Source organism: Balaenoptera borealis (assembly GCF_965194805.1).
Source record: "Balaenoptera borealis genome assembly, chromosome: 5".
Taxonomy (NCBI): domain Eukaryota; kingdom Metazoa; phylum Chordata; class Mammalia; order Artiodactyla; family Balaenopteridae; genus Balaenoptera; species Balaenoptera borealis.
The window spans coordinates 45,810,485-45,831,964 of NC_138862.1; the positions used below are offsets into that span (position 1 = coordinate 45,810,485).

At 36.1% G+C, this 21,480-nt stretch overlaps 1 protein-coding gene across 1 annotated transcript in view; it reads left to right on the forward strand.

Annotated features, from left to right (window-relative positions):
- EPHA6 (EPH receptor A6) overlaps positions 1-21,480 on the forward strand; it is an 851,091-nt gene that overhangs the window by 733,668 nt on the left and 95,943 nt on the right. The gene's annotated exons all lie outside the window — the stretch shown is intronic.

Genomic DNA, 21,480 nt, shown 5'->3' on the forward strand with positions numbered 1-21,480 from the left:
TATATAAATACATTCTCACCTTCTTTTGAATGGGACTTGGGGGAAATGCGAGCAGGAGTAGAAGGCTAACACTTGAGACCCAAACTATCATCTGTCAATAATATGATCTCAACTTAACTCATGAACCAATTCATTCCACTGATCTCTTTGGTTATTGTTTCAAGGAGTTAAGTCTCAAGCTGTCAAAAAGCTAATAATTTGTAAAATTATACTAGTCTGTTATTTTTAAAACAGAACGCTCACCATTGACTCATTTCAGCTTCCATGAAAAATGAGTCAGTAAAACTATTCAAGATGTTTTTATTCTCGTCTCTTATTCTGACATTACACATTATTTTAAAAGAGGCAAATCTTTTATTTAGTTATCTTTTATTTCATTTTCTATGAGATGTTTTTTGAAACCTCACTGTATTCAACTGCTCTAGAATGGATACAAGTTTAATATTATGACTAAAACATGTTATACCCTTACTATGTTTGCTTTGTAAAAATCCTCTACATTAATGTATTGATGATATTTTCACTAATTTCTCCAACAATGAAATAGTTCTAAGGAGAGTAAATTAATCTGAGTCTGATATATAAGGTAGAAGTATCTACTGATCTTCTAATTTGATCAAAAAGCTTCATAAAAATAAAATTCTATCAAGTCTGAAAATAAATAGTTCATTTTAGAAAAAGCAGTGTTTTCAAATCCATTTTCTAACTGGAAAATGTCATAATTATTTTCTTTTTCCTTTCAAGGCTTTTATTTTCTTCTCTTTTATTTTTATAAATGTATAACTTAAAGTGACTTTTCAAGTTATGGAACAATGCATGTAAGATTTTTCTACTATGCATATTATTTACAAACTTGGAGAACAGTATTTAGAATTATTATAAAAATATTATAGAATAAAATGTTCATTAAAATTGCAACAAGTATGATCTACTAAAAGGATAAAATAAGATAGGAAATAATGAACAATATATTTAGGAGTAGCTACTAGACTCTTTGGCTGTATGTCTATATAGATACACTTGAAATTTCATATTAAATAATATTTTAACTGCTTTTTTAAAATGAGAAGCTCATAACTAAATTTAAGATACTAATAAAATTGACAGGGTAACTCAAATCCTGAAGCATGTATAGATTTTGTTGTCAGATTTGACATCCAGATTCCAGACATGTTCTTCTGTCTTATATGATTGTAAGGACTAAGAGGCCTAGAACAGTGCTGTCTTAGTTTAAATCTGACTACAGAATTAAACATCAAATTAGGTCACCATATACTAACACTCCGAAAAGTGCTTCTTGAAAGTTATAGATTATGTCTTTTTTTTTTTGAATTTTAGAATTCTATTTATTTTTTTTTATACAGCAGGTTCTTATTAGTTATCCATTTTATACATATTAGTGTATATATGTCAATCCCAATCTCCCAATTCATCAAGATTATGTCTTGATTAAGAAATTAGTCTCTGAATTTGAGGTACCAAGTAAATGGTAAATAATGTAACCAAGTACTTTTTTAAAAAAGTCTCAGACATACCTAACTGCTCAGAGGATCATGGGGTGCAAAATATCATATACTGATTACTTGACTTTATAATGAACATGGACATTCAAATCTCAAAATAGCAGACCTCTTGCCTTCGAAGAGCTTCCCTTTTGACAGGGTAGACAGACTCATGCTTCCTTGCTATTCAGTGCATTAAATCATGTGGCAAAAGTCTGTAAAAGAAATGTGGAAGTACCAAAAAGCAGAGGTCTGGAGAAAGCATCACAAAGAAGATAAGTTGAACAAATATTAAAAGACTTCATTAGGCAGACAGGGGGAAGATCCAGATAGAGGAAAGAGAAAAAGACAGAAATTTGGGGAAGTGAATGGGAATGTTTACACAAATGTGGACAGTTTGGAATGGGGGCGAGAAGCAGTGGAGGGGCCAGGTTTCTTAGGAATAATTGTGATGGTAGTTGGGTGGTGCGTCAGGAAATTTGAAGGCTTTTCTATGGTAATTAAGAGACAGATATTGATTGATTTAAATAGAGGAATAATAAAATACATACATGTTTTAGAAAATATTACTGAAACAGTGTGAAGGCAAGCTGGAAGGGCAGGAGGACTGGTAACAGGAAGACCAGTTAGGGCATTATTGCTATAGACCAAAAGGGTCACATGGCTTTAATTAGGGCAATAGTGGTTGGAATAAAGAGGAAGGAAAATAGAAAATTGTTATGAATGTATAATTTACAAGACTCAATAACTAACTAGATATGAATTATAAGGAAAAAGAAGGACTGAAAGATGACACTAGTATTTCTAGATTGAACAACTAGTTGAATGGAGATGTTTTATTAATCAAGACAGAGAATCCCTATTAAAGATAACTTGGCTAAATTACAAAGCAGAATTATAACAAAAGGTCACAGGTACTCTGTCTCAAAGTCATCAAGATAATGCCAGATTGAGCGTTGTCATTCTGTTCAAATTTTGTGTAAAAATTTTAGGACTTTATATAACTGTACTTTTTGTATTTCCTGTTAAAAGAAATGAGACAGAAAAGTACTGCCTAGTGAAGGTATACCTCAGTTCAAGCAAACCCTGTAAAATAAAATAAAGAAGAAGAATGGTCATTTATATGAAATTGATTCTTTGCTTTATAAAAATGTTAAAATGAAAATAAATAGCAAGCTCTCTTGATATATTTTTTAAAGTAGGATTTCATTTTTTAAAGTTTTATCTGTATACAACTTTCCTGGAACATATCTTTTACCTTAAAAGATTTTGACTCTTTCTCTTGCTGTATAATTGCTATTTCCTCATTTTTTTAATAAATGTTTTTATCTGTATCACAAAGGATTTGGAGGAAGGGAGACTTGTGAAGGGTTTTAAAAACAGGAAGACATCATAGATAAAGGTGGGGTTTTTTTGTATACTTCAAGAAAGTAGTCATTGAAACTACCCCTTCCGAATCAATACAGGGGCAAAATAAATAAACATTTTCTAGTATGATGACTTTGCCAGTACAGAAAGCACATATCACAGCAAAGAGCAGTAGGAACTGGTTAAAAGACAGGCTGGAAAGATGGAGTGACCATTGTGACCCCAGTACTGGCTATCGTGCTGAACTGGTCAGCCTGTGGTAGGTGGAGCCTACCACAGCAGAATGGCCATTGGAGCCATACTGACCAGACCAGAAAGAGATGAGACAAGAGAAATTACTCTGCCAACAATTACTGAGACTTTAGCCCCCTAGTTAGAAGACCTATCCATGTAATGTATGAGAATGTATTGTCTACACTATAAAATACACTAAAGTAAATAAGAGGATGGGATTTACAACTGATAATAAGCAGAAATTCTAGTATTTCTTCCTACAGCTTAAGAGTGTTTTGCATGTCCTGCGTCAAGTCTAAGACTATTCATTCAACATGTATTCAATACAGTTTATTATGGAGCTACCATATTTAAGGCCCTATTCCTTGGAGGGCCAATTACCAAAAATAAAGGGATTCTTGAGAAGAGATAAAAGCCTGCACAGAGAGAGGACCAAGACTAACTGAACAAGTAACACATAATAAAACCAACAGATGTTCAGACACCAAGAGCGGGCAATGCAGCTTGAAAGGCAACTACAGGAGTAGCAGATTTTCCTGGTAAGCTCTGTACTAAAATACATCAAGCCTTTGCAAAGGGACATTAAGAACTGGTGATGGCATGAAAGCCAAGAAATGTGGGCTAAAGATAGAAGGGAAAAAAATGCACAAAAATAGGATCTAGACAAGGACTGAGAGGCCTTGCTTTTACGTGCCAATTCTATAAAGAGGCTACCAGGCACTTCATGAGGAGAGGTTGGTGAATGATTATGAACCACACTTAATGATACATTTACAATTAGTGATATGTAGCTAACTTAATCTGCACAAAATTTACTGAGTTTGGATTGTTCTCATTTGGTTACATGGTCTCATATCTGTTATAATTTAAGTGCTAAGAAATCTCTTCCTTTACTGAATCTAACACACATTCACATGGACAATTGTTTTATATCCAGTTCCGGAGGAGGGACTCTCTCTCATTTGAATATTGCTAAGCAACAAGTCTTAAACTTACATTGAAAATATTAAGCCTCTTCGCTCTCAAGTATGGAAATGAGGTCCTATGTACCTAAAAAGAACATTAAAAGATATATTATGGCTCACACTTGTCTGTTTTAAGAGATAAGTTTTATTTAAGATATGGTACAATGGCAGTTACTGTTCAGAGTTTTTTTAATTATAATGAGTAGCTCCATTTCTTATATTTTAAAGATCAAAACAAAATGGAACATTTTATCACAATATCTGTAAAAATTCTAAAATTCCTTGATAATTTTCAATTGTGTTCACCTGTGTTATGAAGACAAAGTTTGCTTTTTTCTTTGATAGTGATATTTCCATACAAGTACTTTCCTAGTTGAAGTACAGTCTCATTATTGACAACACATAATCTGTATAATCACAGTTCTGTTAACATCTTAATTCTATTTACTTTGCATTCATAAGACCTCTCCAAGCTCCAACTCTTAACCTCCCCTCTTCTACATAATATGTGAGAAGAGTCAATCTAAGAAGACATGCTCTATACGCAACATGGAGATAATTAAAGCAAAAAATGGAGCAGCATGAGGGGCATATATTTACCTTGCATTCTAAAGTTGGGGGGAGATCTGAGCAACCTTCCTCCTTTACCCCTAATTCAAGTGTTTATAAGTTGGCGTGACTTTTTTTTTCTTTTTTTTTGGCTGCATCAGGTCTTAGTTGCGGCACGTGTTGAGGCATGCAGGATCTCTCATTGCAGCGTGCGGGCTTCTCTCTAGTTGTGGCATGTGGGCTTTCTCTTCTCTAGTTGTGGCACGAGGGCTCCAGAGACCGTGGGCTCTGTAGTTTGTGGCATGAGGGCTCTAGTTGAGGCACGTGAGCTCAGTAGTTGTGGTGTGTGGGCTTAGTTGCCCCACGGCATGTGGGATTTTAGTTCCCTGACCAGGGGTTGGACCTGCTTCCCCTGCATTGTAAGGCAGATTCTCTACCACTGGACCACCGGGGAAGTCCCTGGCTTGACTTTTTGATGTGAATTTTTAAATCTTGAGACATGTCCAGCTTTAAGAGTAAATATTTTTAATGAAAGTGAGATAAAAAGTATTTTAGATCATTCACTATTCTGCCTCTAAGTACTTTAATTTAACATGAATAGTTGAGATTTGCCTGGAGAACATGCTTAACCTGCTAGTAAAACCTACTCAGAATGTTCACTCACTTCTGTCTCTTAACTAAAAGAGTTATTGTAAAAAGTTATGCAGTAAAATATTTTTAAATGCTTTCATTTAAAATCATATGGTATCCAATGCACTAAATAAAAGGACTTGTACTGAGAAATGTTTCTGATATTTCTGGATTTTGAAAAATAAAACTTTATCCTTTGAGATCCTACCCCAAGATTCTCTGTCCATCAAGTCATTGATGATAGAGGTGACACTGTGCTGAGATACACCATGTGGTAAAGTGCATCTTACACTAAGTCTATGGAGGTGAACCAGGGCCAACCAGAAAAATGACTTGTACTTCAATTGTTCCTTAAGATTTAACCAAACAAAAAATGGAAGTGATATGACAGCTTCGGGCGCAAAGGCACTCTTGGGTAGAGGACCGTGAAACCTACTAGCCCCCATGAAGCTGCATATCATTAGCATAAATAGAAATAAGGACAGGTTTCTGCACAGAATTTGATGAAAAATTCAAGAAAAGGAAATGAGAGTTTCCTCTAGGCAAATGTAATTCAGCAGCCTGAATATAAAGAAAAAAAGTGAGAAAAATAGCTATGTTATCAGAAAGCTATAATGTGGAGATTTAAATAACTTCTTTTTCAATAAAAATGTGGTGAACAAATAAACCTTGGAAGAATGAAAAACAATAAAATCCTGGCTTGATAAACTGAATTCATCACTAAGAAAGGAGCTATGCCATTTGGGAAGAACAACAAAATGACTCTTCCCAAAAAACAGTTCTCACCTGACAGATATTATGATAGTAGTCAGTCAAAATCAGTCAAATATACAGACTATTATAATTAGCTGAAGAGGAAGAAATCGATGCGCCAATATTAGGTTTCCTAAATTCAAAGGGAAAAAAGTGCCCTTGAACCAGCAAGTGTTTGTTTGATGGACTAATTCATGAGCAGAAAATCTGACAGTTTTTATTAATCCTTGTCAATATAAACTTTTTGTAAAGGATATTCTAATGATGTAATGTATAAAAACTATATGCTCAGGAATTAGTGTGTCCACACTTTGAGCCCAAATGCCAGAAAACAAATCCACAACAATGCAGATGAAAGGGCAACAAAGCTTTATACTAAACCAGAGAGAACATGTGCTGAGTACAAAGCAAGAATATTCAATAACTGTTGAAGAGATGAATACCATACATACCAGCTTGGATCACAGGCTGAGAGACCCAAAAGCTTAATGGTAATTTTCTGGAACAGTGCTATCAGAGGGCACAGACCTCTTTGAAATGTACTACTTAGGTGAATTGACAATGGCAGGTCTTGAGCATAAGATGGAAATGAGAATCAACAATATCAGATAATATCTAAAGAATGATTTCCTGAAAAGGTCTCATCTCTGAAGCTTAGGAAACAAGGGTTTGTGATCATTACAGAGCTCTTGGTAATAAAACACATGAAACAGGTTTGAAGATTATCATACACAGAGTAGAAAAGGACTGTGCAAGCAGATTGCTGTATCAGAAATCTTGAAGCTGGAGAGACCATCCTGTTCAGTCATACATACAATTAAGAAGCCAAGCCATGCTTTGGGAAAACCCCCATCTGTCATTTGTGCAAAGCATGTACAAAAGCAAATCCTTTGTAGATGTAAGTCCTGTGTCTTTCCAATATGCATTATAAAGAAAGGACCCTAAGGCCTTAGACCTGATCTTCCTGGGGAAGATCAATCAGCGGATGTTCAGCAAGCAGAAAGTACAGTGTTCATTGGCCCATCTTGCTTGTGCAGAAAAAAGAAAAAACAAGACAATGTACACAAAGCTGCTGACCTTAGCCCTAGAGTTTCGAAGGTACCATCTGAAGAAAGAAGTCATTACTAATGCTTAATTTCTAGTTTCATCTCTGATGTGGAAACAATGCTTTTTTTCCTCTGACAATAAAAAACTGGAAAGGAAAACATTATAAATACAGGATAAATCACATGAAAGCTCTATGAAAACTTACTTATTCCCAGTGTAAAGAGCTTCACATCAATGGCAAATAAATTGAAAAGATTATCAGTTATTTATGCTGTTTGTAACAGGGCAAACCCTGTTACTTGCCTACCCAACCTCTCTTGTCATCTCTTCCTTGCTAATAAAATCTTTATTTGGATGTTTATGATGAACTCAGGTCCAAGAAATAAATCATGATTTATACATAAGCCAGTTATATTTATACCATTCTCCTTTGACACTTAAATTTTACTCTTTGACAGGTCACTTAAACATAAAGGGAAGTGAGATTGGCAACTTTGGGGAAAATTTGGGGGTTGAAGTCTACTATAAATAGGCTTGATGTAACCAAGAACCACATCTTGGTTACATCAAGATGTAACCAAGCTCTCTTTCTTGGGAGAGCTTCGTAGAATTGGCCCCTTCTTTTCTTTATTGCCTTGATTATAGTTTTGGAAGGACATAGGCTTGGGGCTGTGACAACCATCCTTCAGTCATGAGGCAACAAGTCTAAGGAGACAAACCCAGTGCTAAAGATGGCCAAGTAGGAGAGCAAAAGAACCTGGTTCTCTGACGAAATTGTTAAGCACCTATGTCAACACAGAATCCACTTACTCCAGTTATTTGTTTATAAGTTAGTTAAATATTTTACTTGCTTAAGCTACTGAGAATTGGGCCTTCTATGACTCTATGACTTGTATCTGAAGACATTCTGATACAGTAATCAACACATAAGAAAACCTCCAGATTAATAGATAATGTAAATAGGAAAATGAAAACATGAGTTTAAGTAAAATAGCACCTCAGTCATAAAAACTGACTAAATTATCTAAGCAGACTATAAATATACAGTTAGTTTGAGGATTCAATAATCATAATTTATTCGTTTAACATGTATATCTTAATATTATTGGGTGCTAAATTGGAGATTAAAGTACTTAAGGTCTGGGGAGAAGACAGGCATTAAATAATCATGTGTAATTACAGTCTGAGATTTTATACAACATGTGTGTTGAGTGCCTACTGTGTGCCAGATACTGTTCTGAGGATTGGAGATATTCCAATGAATAAACTTTTCTTTTGGAGCTTACAGCCTTGAGTATGGTGGGAATAAGGATAATAAACAAAGTTAAAAAAGAAGAGAAAGAGGAATCTCAATCTTAGATAGTGATAGATGTTGGATATATAATAAAAACATAAAAAATAAAATTGAGTAGCTACCTTGGAAGCATGGCTAGAAAATACATCTTTAATGAGGTGTCATTTGAAATGAGACCTGAAAATTGTAAAGGTACCAGCCAAGAAAAGATCTGAAGCCAGATGTTCTGAGGTGAAGGAAAACAAATATAGATCCTAAACCTTAGGGAACAAGCTTGGCATATTTTAGAAGTAGGAATAAGGCCAAGATGGTTGACACACTGAGAGATTAGGGAAAGTGGTAGGAAACTAGGACTGAGAGGCCAGATCCTGTATAAACTCAAAGGTCATGGAAAGGAGTAGACTAACTATGAAATGAAGCCATTGGAAAACTTTAAGCAGTTGAGGACATAACAGAATTTGTGTTTTTTAAGAGCTCACTCTGCCTGATATGTTGGGAATGAATTGTAGAGGGCAAAAGAGAGAACAAAAGATTCATTTGTAGCATCCTAGACAAGAAATGATGGTAGCTTGGTGTAAGCTGGTAATAGAAAACATAAAGAATGGTGAAGATACTTGAGATATCTTGTGTCAATAGCTCCGCCAACATATGTGAGTATATGTGTGTATTATATTTATATATTTTTTAACAAGGAAGGAAATTGAGGCCCAAAGAAATTAAGCGATGTGCTCAAGTCACATAGCTATTACGTTAGAAACAATGTCAATTAACTATTGCTATAATGACATTGTTAAAGGAAAGTATCTGTTCCACAACTGAATCTTCCTCCTTCTCTTCCAGTACTTCCCAATGCAAATTCTTTCCTGTCCTATGCAAACTTCCTTCTGTTTCTCACCTCTGAGACCCATGCAGAAGATAATGGATAGCAGTAGTTGAAAGTCTTTGAAGACTGAGAAATAAGGAGAATGATCTCTTAGTCTTTGGTGATATATATTACAAATACACACATATCTCAAAATGTTTCTTGTTCTTTTGTTTATTGAACTTTTTAAAGTATTGTGCAATGAATATTTTACTTCATGCTAAGAGAAAGAAAACAATATATGTTATAGAAATAGAGAAATACCTCCTGGCAGAGTTCCAAGATATCTTTCTGATCAGTATATTTAAAAATTTTTCTCCCTGGTATTAGTTGGTGAATAAACAACATGTTTGTTTGATTGTTTTCATGTGACTTTTCTAATCAAAGAGATGGAGGTCATTTCACTGGGTAACATTTATTTTTAAATGAAAGATGAAGAGATTAAGGAAATGAACATTACCATTACTGATTTTTTTTAATGGAATTCTGGGCAATATTCCATGAAACCTCAGATTCTTCCACAGTTTCAAATTCAATACCTATCCCTCATTGTCACCCCAGGGCCTACCATTAAGCCCCACAATCATCACCTTTTCCAAGCCTATAAACAATCATTAGGAGATCAAAAGCTAGAGAAAGTGCTATCGAATTCTGAAGTATACTTTTAAAAGATACAAAATTGAATTTCAAACATTCAAACATTTATCAGCATCCTTGTTAAGAAATAAATACTTTTTCCCCATTTTCTCACCTGGCTATCCCTTCGTTGGTTTATGCTAGCTACACCAATCAGGTTTTCATACAGCAAACATTTACAGCCATGGTTCATTACAGGCCACTGAAAAGGAGACCACAAATAACTTTCCTCAAACTTTCCCTTGGACCTCTCCCTCTGCAAGGGACAGCTCTGAATGCATTCATGATCCATAAATATTAGCATATATTCAGATCATGACCTATTCTAATTAACATAAACACACAGAGTTTCACTATACCTAGTTCTGCTTCTTTAAACTTGCAATAAGAACGGGTTGTTATCATATGAAGCATGCACATTATTCAGTTGTTTAACCATGCTCTTAATCAGTGTATAATATGTGTCACAAATAGGCAGCTGCTAAATGAATTATACATAAAGATAATGTTTTCTAGATTACTCTTTTCTGTATATATTGAATAATTTAGGTCCTAACACATTCTGATCCTTACTTCTGGTTTTTTTATAGAAACTGAATCATTACCTTGTTCTTTTTAGTGGTGAAAAATTTTGTTTTTCATATATACTATAAAAGTAAAATCTCTTTAAGGGAAGACAACTTCTTTTTTTTTTTTTTAATTTTTGGCTGCGTTGGGTCTCCGTTGCTGCGCGTGGACCCTCTCCCGTTGTGGCGAGCAGGGGCTACTCTTCGTTGCGGTGCACGGGCTTCTCATTGCGGTGGCTTCTCTTGTTGTGGAGCACGGGCTCTAGGTGCCTGGGCTCAGTAGTTGTGGCACACGGGCCTAGTTGCTCCACGGCATGTGGGATCCTCCCTGACCAGGGCTCAAACCTGTGTCCCTGGCATTGGCAGGCAGACTCGCAACCACTGAGCCACCAGGGAAGCCCCAACATTTTTAATTTAAGTGTTTATAACGTATATTTTTTTGAGGGCTCAGATTTCTTTTTTTTTTTTAGTTTATTTATTTATTTATTTTTGACTGCGTTGGGTCTTCATTACTGCACGCAGGCTTTCTCTAGTTGCGGTGAGCGGGGGCTACTCTTCGTTGCAGTGCGCAGGCTTCTCATTGCGGTGGCTTCTCTTGTTGTGGAGCACAGGCTCTAGGCACGCGGGCTTCAGTAGTTGTAGCATGCAGGCTCAGTAGTTGTGACTCACGGGCTCTAGAGCGCAGGCTCAGTAGTTGTGGCGCATGGGCTTAGTTGCTCCACAGCATGTAAATTCGATAGAACCAAGTTGTATTACTCATAGAAAGTAATAACTAACAAAGGCAAGGGGTAAGCTATTACACCCTCATATACACCCCACCCTCAATAGAATTTCATAATCAGGGCATTACAATAAGACAATATGTATGTGGAATCATTACATAATGAAGAAAACACTATAGACATAATATGGTAGAAAAAACAGTGTGTTATAAACTTGGAGTTTATAACCACATCTTGAATAAACTTGATAATACTGTCTACTATCTACAGAAATATTATAACAACCAACAGGATAATAAGCTAAAGTATGGATTATAGCCTCTATTAAGATGAACAGCATAAAAATCACCTAAGGCACTTATTTAAAATGCAGATTCCCAATTCCCAGCCCCAGAGAGTCATTTTCATTCAGCAGGTCTGTGGGAGGAGTAGCAAGGTATGATCTGGAAATCTGGGTTTTTAATAAACACCCAGGTGATTGTGAAACAGGTTATCTAATAGTCCTATCTCACTTAACTGCCCTAATATAGTCTAGACACATATCCAATTATTTCCTCCTCCAGCCTTACACATCATTAAGTAAGACAAAAGTCACAAGCAGGTAAAAGATTTGTCAATATAATGGGAAAGGAGTGGGAGAAGAGAGAAGGTGAGTGGCATGGATGAGGGGAAGTTAGATTTGTTATGGTCACACTAAGAGACCTTATTCTTTGAATATATATTCCATGTAGCCCGAATTTTGTTTTCAGTTTCTCTTAGAAGATAGTTTTCAGTATAAAACACGCTTAATAATGAAGAGTGAAATTGTTAGCCCTGATGTTAATTTTTCATTCTGTTGTTACCTTTGTTTTGATGGCCTCACTAGTCTCCACTTCGCTATACCTTCATGCAGTTTCTTCTCTTTATCCGTGATGGTCATTTTTCTCCAATATTGACTGACGTGGAAATGTATGCCCCCCTCTGGGCACTTATGGAAGGCCTGTAAAATTTTGTGAAAACACTTTAAACTATGATATAACTATAACCTGTGGCCAAAACATGAATAACTTTCCTCAGCAAAGTCATGTAGTTGCCCCAGGTGCTGAATTTTATCTCAGAGTCTTAAAACAATTATGTATATTTCAGATTATGCCATTGAATGTTTAATATCTCTAAAGTTGATGGGGTTTCAGGGTACTTGGAGATGATTAGATTTTGCTTGAACTCCAATATGTCTTATGGGAAATAGAAGAAACTGCTGGAGTTGCAGTTTCTAGAGTTTTAACGTAGAATATATCTTCTGGTTTTAAAGTGAAATTCATTCGCCACACTCAGCATTAGAAAATACAGTCGTCTTAGGATCAATTTATAAAAAGTACACATACTAGGGAAAAAAAAGACATAAAAGCATGATAAAACAAAACAAAATAATACTTGCATGTAATCATCATAAAATGATGCTGCCAAAGGGTCATGATACAATTGTACACATATGCCCCCTTGTGGTGAATGAATAGGACACAGGACATTTGAAAAGGTTTCTGGAAATCAAGGAAGAGTGACTGTTTTTCTTAGTTTAGTATTGTCTGAGATAGAAGATGTACACTTTAATAAGCCCCGATTTTCAAGGATTTTACTTATGTGTTGTTTACTAAAGCTTAATAACTCTGAACTATCTACCCATAAGAAGGGAGGAAGGATCAGAGAAAACTGACTTCTAATATTTAACTGAGAAGTTACCCACATTCATATTGAGATTCCAGAACTGGACTTTAAAATGATTTATTCAGTGTTTTTATCTATAAAATTTAAGGTATAAGTGGAAAAATAATCCCAGTGAAAACATCAAGTGAAAATTCAGAAAAAGGAATTGTTAAAGTAAGTGAAAGCAGCATGTTTAAAATAAATCGGGTGGAAGACAAAGAAGTAGAGAAAAACTTAGTGGAAAAGAAAATAAAACATGCAGACTTTTCATTGACATTTTTAAATGCCAATGCTAAGTTTTCTTGCATATAAATGAAACTTATAGTTTTGAGAACATTTAAGAGACCTTGAAGATGTCTCGAAGGGCAAGAGGCATGATTCTTAGAAGATTTAAGGCAATGAGAGATTCTACAGATTTGAGCACAGTAGCTTATATATAATTGATACATATAAGGGGGAAAAGGGTAGATAAACGAAACTAGCAACCTGATAAACCGTAGTTAATGAAGAGAGGGTTAAACCAGAGAAGAATATTGAAATATAAACTACTCCAGTGGATTTTCTGTAGTATCAGGAAAATTACCTGAAATAATAATAGCAACTTCAGGCACTGTTTTGAAAAATAAATGATACCTATTTTATGGATATGTTTTCCCAAATTTATTTTGGATATGAGTGTGGTAATATATAAAATAATTTTGAATAAAACAATTCTAAATTATTTTCCTGCGTTACCACAGATTATATACAGGCTATATAATCACAGAATTTAGACCACATTTGTTCAGGTAAGAATTTCCCCCATCCTACCAACACTATTGCAAATTTATTCAAGTGTTAGAAATAGCCCAGAAAAATATAAGCCGATTTAGCACCTAGTAAGATCATGTGGAAAACTATTTGTAAATGGTTATTTTCCTCATCCTGAAACAAGAGAATGTAAGGAAGTCTCAAGAAAAAAGCAGAACATTTTCTCTGATATCTTGAATTCTATTTCTGGCTAAATATACTTTTTTAATTCCTACTCTTTTTTTTTTTTCTTTTTTTTTTTTTTTTTTTTGGCCGCGCAGTGAGGCATGTGGGATCTTAGTTCCCCGACCAGGGATCGAACCCCCTGAGGTGGAAGCACAGAGTCTTAACCACTGGACCGCCAGGGAAGTCCCCTTAATTCCTACTTGAAAACTTATAAAACATGGACAGAAAGAGGGTTATAATAACCCTCTGGTAATTACTGGTTTTCTAGCTTTGAATTTTTGAGGTTAATCTGGGTCATATTTCTAATAAAAGTTTTGTAAAACTCCTCATGTCCCTCTGCTGTCTAAATTGTAACCATCTTGCCATTCACATTGGCAGGAAGTGCAGTACAGATGAGTCTGAACTTTGTGATTTGAAAGGTATTGTGACCAGACTGTAAAGTCCCTTGTCCTTCACTGTACGTAGCTTGAATTTAACTTGCCTAGAACAAGACAGAAGAGAGGATAAGGGATGTATGTCACAATTTTCAAGAAATAAACAAACAAGAGTAAGGAAAACAAAAATGAAATATGAATGTGGCACAATGTGACAGAAATACGCCCCATTAAAACAGCGTTTTGTAAGGTGTACTTCTTGCCTGATTTTGTCTGTACTGGCCCAGAATCATAGCTGTCATAGTCACAGAGACTCTGCCAGTAAAGATATCAATAAATGACAATATCTGGAGAGTATTCTTCAATTCTGGATTTGTGGGGATGACAAAAGGATTACTTAAAATACCCTGAACCTATGTTATAAAAATAAAACAAAATACATTTTACCAGATATTACATGAACCATAAGTCTACTCAACATAAAAGAAAATAACATTCTAATATTAAATTCCAATTTCTTCTTAGGAAAAACTCGTGAGAAGTATCTACGACAATAGTCTATTTTGGTCTAATCTGAATTCTTTATCCAGTTTTCAATGACTCCTTTCTATATCTTGTCATTTCTATCAATACACTTGCTCATAGTTCACGTCAGGTGCAGCCTTTTTCACTGCACTTCTAAGATGAGTTACTTCCAATAATAAAGTGGAAAATACTAGTTCCCTGCCATCTTTGTAAATCCAGAAATAACATCTCTTTGTGTACTGCCATAGCACTGCCAGTCTTTCTGAGTCCTCATACTATGCACTGCATTTTTTCATATAAATGGGAAATATTGATAAAGGTTTTTTTGGTACAACATTATCAAAAGAAGTTCAGAGCAAAAAGAATTGTAAAGACTGAGCTCCCTAATGTTGGTCACCTTACATGGAGGTGTCTCAAGCCCCCACGTTCATCTTAAGAAAGATATTAGCATAGTTCAAGAGCTCCTCCACTGGCTTCAAACACTAAAGAAACTTTATAGAACACTGGAGCTTATGATGGATGAGAAACTATTACTGAGACATTTTATAGTTTATAAGACTTTGATTTTCAAGCTGCAAATTCTAGTTTTTAAGTATATAATCAGGTTTTCAGACATCCAAACTAAAATGCCTATTAGACATTTTCTCAGCCTAACTCTGCTAGTCAATTTGGGCTGCCGTATACTATACAGTGGGTGGCTTAAACAATAGGAATTTACTTCCCCTAGTTCTGAAGGCTGAAAGTCCAACATCAAGGTTCTGGCTTATTCAGTTCCCCGGTGAGAACTCTCTTCCTGGGTTGCAGAGAGCCGCCCTCTCACTGTGTCCTTACATTATGAAAAGAGAGAGAGCTCTTTGCTTCCTTTCAGGACACTAATCCCATCATGGGGGCCCCACCCTTATGACCTCGTCCAAACCTAGTAACCTCCCTAAGCCCCCACTTCTGAATACCCTCACATGTGAGGGGTGTTTTAGAGCTTCAATATATGATTTTTGGAGGGACACAAACATTCAGTTTATCACACTAATCAAGTGCTAAAGAGCTGAAAACTGGGAGACGTGTTAAATTTTCCCCTGAAAGATCAGTTTGTTTTTTCTGTGGTGGTTGTTGTATGTTAGTTGTTTATCCTTAAACCAGGCCATTAAAGGAGAAATTTTAATACTTAAGTAAAAGAATCCTAAAATTAAAATTGTAACGAGGTTTACCTTCATTTACGGGGTCCTCCTTAAGCAATACTACCCCATCACATCTTTCACAATTTCTCTTTTGGGCTTAAGCAAATGTGCTCAAGTTGGAGATTGACACAGTTGGATTTCCTCTCCTAGATGTCCTTGTAGTCACTGTATACATAGTTCATGAGCTGCATGGACAAATCAGCACTGCTCTGACTGCTCCTTGGCAAATTTGTGAAAAGTAACTTGCTCTTTGGGTGGAAAACTATACTTATTCCCCTTAGTGTATATCAAGATGTCAAAAACATTATGTATATATGATTCAGGCTGCCATCCTGTCCTGCAGGACTTCCTTTTATGTCCTGGAGATCAACCAGAACTCAAATAGGAAACAGAGATCTCTTTAGTATCTCAAAATTTAAGAGCTAAGGGAGTGGGAAGAGAAGGGAGATGAGGAAGGAAGAACAGATTCAAACCTCTTTTGCATTGGGCTTAGGCAATCAGCCTGTCCCCTTTTGCAAATATCCCCTGATTCCCACTTAAAAGAAAAAACAAAACTTAAAAAAATTAAATATTAATTAAACAGGGAAGAAAAAAAGTAAAGGTGAAACATGTTTTAAAACATTAAATAAAATAACCAAGGATTAAGCAAGGTATAAACTGGAAGTTTAAAGGATTTGAAAGTGCCCTGGGAAATGTAAGATTCTTCTTTCATGAGGGTATCTCAGGAGGCCAGGACATAGACCCTGCCCCCAACCTCAGCAAGGAGCCCTCACCTGCAGCATCCAGACCTAAGGCATCAAAACAAGTTGCCCTCTGTGAAAAGGAGTTCTAGCTCATTTCCCAGCTCACTTCATCTCTGACAGTCCTGAAGTCCTGAATAAACAGTCTTCCCTTCCACCCCTGCTTCCTTCTCATAGAGCAGGACTTTATGGGAGGCTTATTTCTTAAATTGAAAAATAAAGAAAATTATTAGGGAATGCTTAAAGATGCCTATTTTTTATGGTACTCTTAGCATGAACTCTTAAAAATTGGAATAAATATTCACTTGAATTAAATATCCACCAACAAGAAAATAGATTAAGTATGGTGTATCCATGTTATGGGGCAGGTAGCAGACATTGACAGTGTGCTTCCTATATTTCTTATTTCCCTTTACTATTGTTAAGTACACAGGCTCCTAATATGCATTTGTTACCGAACTGAACTTGGGTCCATTCACCTGTGTACAATAAAGTCGATATACTGATACCAGGTGGTGGTGAAGGAAAATGCAGTGTTTACTGCAGGTGCCAAACAAGGAGTGCAGGCAGCTAATGCTCAGAAACACCCAGACCCTCTGATGGCTTTTAGAGAAAGGTTTTTAAAGACAGGGTGAGGGAAAGTATTGTGGGGTGCGTGATCAGCTCCTGGACATTCTTCTGATTGGTTGGTGGTAAGGTAATCAGGAGTCAATATCATCAACCTTTTGGGACCAACCCTTCTGGGGTCTTTGTGCTTGTGGTCAGCATGGAGTTAACTTCTTCCACCTGGTGGTGGTTTCAGCAAAACAGCTCAAAGGATATGGCTCAGAATATTATCTATAGTCCTTGAGGAGGGACTAAAGGTCCTTAACTTTGTTTAATGGCTAAATTATTATTATTTTGTCATGCTTGACAGTTTTCCTTTGTTTCTGCATTTTCTCACTTCTCTGATTAAATGTATTCTTTGGAACTCAAGGAAGGCCTGGGAGGCTAAAGTTTTTCTACAAACAAGAGGCAGGCAGAGGACATGGGGGCAGTCTGGCCCAGGAAGGCTCCATAGGTTCCTGCTCAGTTACACATATACTCCAACAGTCAGCACCTGGGGCTTTATCAGAAGACTGCCCTAGAGACTGCTGGCATCTACTTTGCCTGCAAGCAAAAAGGCCTGGGAAGCAACTTGGGATTTACATCCCACCAGGGACAGCCTTGGACCAATAACTGGCACTGGCAGAGGCCGAGGTATAAAGACTCCAGCACTCTTGTCTCTAACCTGGAAAACTCTGTAAGAGGAATATAAAAAGAAATGCATGAAAATGATAAACAGCAAGTTCAGAGTAGGAGACATAGGGTATGGTAGTCAGGGGAATAAATGAGATCTGGAAGAGGAACCCCTGGGGCTTCATCTGTATCAGAAATACCGTATTTTTAAAGCCAAGTGGTGGATATATGAGTGATCATTGTATTAGTTTTTATGTGACATTTTACATGTCTGAAATATTTTATAATATTTTTAAAGAATTTTTGGAAAGATTGACAAGGTAATGCTCCATGCTTTTCATTAATATTAAGATATATATTGTCATGTTAAAAATGTTGAAAAGATCCAGCATCCTCACATTTGTCCTTCAAAGAGCGTGCATCTACCCAAATTTAGAGCTAAAAGAGAAGTCCTTAAAACAAAATTCTATAACCACCTAATCTTCCACTTCTCCTACTGACTCCACTTTTTCTATTCTTGATATAGCTCATCAACACACTTTTCCCCATGGTTTTCCCTCACTTATCTTCCCAATACTGACCTCATGATCACCTATTTCAAGAATGCACATTCATGCCTTGAATCATCTATCCCCTTCATCTTCAGCCTCATCAAAATTCAGCCCTGGGTAACATATGTTTTCCCTTTTGCCTACTTCTGTTTCAAGGCTCCTGACTTTTACCATTTAAGTGACAAAACTCTGCCAGGAGACTTCTCTGTAAGTTTTTCTATGAGAACAACTGTTTGTAGGCACTTTGAGGATAGAGATTGTGTCTCCATTGTAATTTCTATCCCTGTATTAGTTAGCTAGGGCTGCCATAACAAAATACCTCAAACTGGGTGGCTTGAACAACAGAATTTATTGTTTCACAGTTCTGGAAGCTGCAAGTCTGAGATCAGGGACTCTATAGGGTTGGTTCCTTCTGAGGGCTGAGAGAGAATCTGTTTCATGCCTCTCTCCTAGCTTCTGGTGATTTGCTGGCAGTCTTCGATGTTCCTTGGCCTATAGAAGAATTATCCCTATCTCTGCCTTCATGTTTATGTGGCATTCTTCTTGTGTGCGTGTCTCTGTGTCCAAATTTCCTCTTTTTTATACGGACACCAGCTATACTGAATTAGGGGTTCACCTTAGTCCTGTATGACCTCATCTTAACTAAGTACATCTGCAACAACCCTATTTCCACGTGAGTTCATATTCTGAAGTACTGGGGTTAAAACTGCAGCATAGGAATTTTGGGGAGACACAATTCAACTCATAAAAATCCCCTATGTCTGAGATCAGAGGCAACGAGTTGTTGTCTTTCCTTGAACTAAAAACAGCCCCCTGTAGAAAAGGCTTTAATTTGTTACTCAATAAATATTACTTGAATTCAACTGAAAAGAGTTGAAGACATTATCAATTTCGGTTTCGACTTGAGCCCTTTACTTCAGTCAGTGTCCTGTTGTCATATGCAATACTCCAAGTAGTTTGTCTTTTAAGTATTCTCTTACCTACCTCTTTCCATTAAACGGGAGAGCATTATTTTCCACACAATGTAGCCTTGGAACACCACTATATTAGTTTCCCCAATGGGTTCTTCTGACTTACAAGTGCCGGGTTTATTTTGGCTTGCATATGAAGTTTGATTGCATGCATTCATAATTGAGTTTCCCTTTTGATTTATTAATCAGAACCATCATATCTCAAAATGATAATTAGCTGGCAAGTTGTGGCAAACGTATACAAAGTTATAGATATCTTTTACTTTCTGTCTGCATGTTTATATTGTCTAATAAATCATATAACTGTAAAAGTGACAGAATACCTAGACTAAATCTTTTACTTTTATTGAAAGTGTGACATTTTAGAGTAACATTCTTAAATATTCACAATGTTTATGGCTTAATTAATCTGCTTCTCCAAAATTTGACTCTTTAATATTTTGAAATGACTTCATAGATATTTTTTACCATTCAACATGGAAGACTGTTGGGATACATGTTCTGAATTTAATTTATACAGTATTGCCTCTGGAAGGATGTTGCTATAGATACATAGATATAGATACAACATTTCCATTTTCCCATTTACAGTTTCACTGATACTGTAGTAGAAAAAACAAATTATCATGCAACACATTTGAACATTTTCATATCTGAGTGCCTATACACAAATAAATGTGAAAGGTGTTAACTGATATAACTTCTTTTCTAGGCAGATATGCTTAAAGCATCTGATGACTTCAAAATATTTAAGCAAGGAAAATTAAGGAACGCACAACTAGAGCTTTCTGAGTAGCTTTTAATTCTTTTTTTTTTTTTTTTAACCAGCAATTACTTGCAGATTGGAGGGATTGAGACAGTCAATTTTTTAAAGTACCTTTTGTAGAGAATAGCCTAGGCAAGATCTTAAATAACATGAAGATCATGGCTCACTGGAGAGCACAGGGGACCAATGTCTGAAAGGTCAAAATTCTATTCCCAGTTTCTCCTATTTGCTCTTTTATGGAGCAAGTTAGAGAAGTGAATGACCCAGTAGAAGTTTTATGCCTTTGGAAGCTACTTCTATTCAAGCCTCTGTTGATCCTTTCATATTTTGGGGGAACAGAACGAGCAGAACAATGAATATACTTGCCTTACAGAGAGCAAGAAAACTGTAAGATGCTTTATCAATTTTTTCCCACAAGAGAATGATCAGTAAGAGCAGGTTCACCAAAATTCTCTCCCAAGGAAGTTATTTTTTCTTTCATACTTGTGTTGAGAACTGGTCTATGTCAATTGGGTCATAACAACTCATAAAGTCTTTTTAGTGGCTAGCCGTACCAACCAAAACACTTGAGGTGACTGAGATTGACTGACCACCCCCTCAAACTTGCTTCAAGTTAAAATTAGAGCAAATCAGGACAATTCTGCCTCATATATCAATATTTATCATACAAACATTTATTAACAAAGAGGAACAAGGCATTTGTACAATTTGTTCTGTGAGATAATGAAGTCCCAATTCTCCACTGTTACAGGGGATCCCTAAATATCTTTCCTTAAAAAATATCATTTGAGGAAGCCTAAACAACATCCAGAGAGCCAGGAGTGTATAGCCTTGCAGGCCAGGCAATCAGACATCTTCAGATTAACTGTCCCAACCACTTATGGATTATTGAGAGATTAGAATCTATCCCTCAGTGACAGGGTAGCTATAGGCCTCTCTGCATTCCTATACTCTGATTATGCAAGAGGAGAAAGTTATCACCAAAATATTTTAGCTAATGCACATATCTTGAATGCCACTAATCTCACCAATGAGGATCCACTTCTAAACCCATTATGTTGGCTAACAATTCACCAATTTAACCAATGGAATTCCTTTTCTGATGTTGATCATGCTAATTATTAAAGCTTCTGAATGTCCATCAACAGAGGAATGAATAAAGAAGATGTGGTACATGAGTACAATGAAATATTACTCAGCCATAAAACAGAATGAAATTGGGTCATTTGTAGAGATGTAGATGGACCTAGAGACTGTCATAAAGAACGAAGTGAGTCAGAAAGAGAAATACAAATACCGTGTATTAATGCATATATGTGGAATCTAAAAAATATGGTATAGATGATCTTATTTGCAAAGCAGAAATAGAGACAG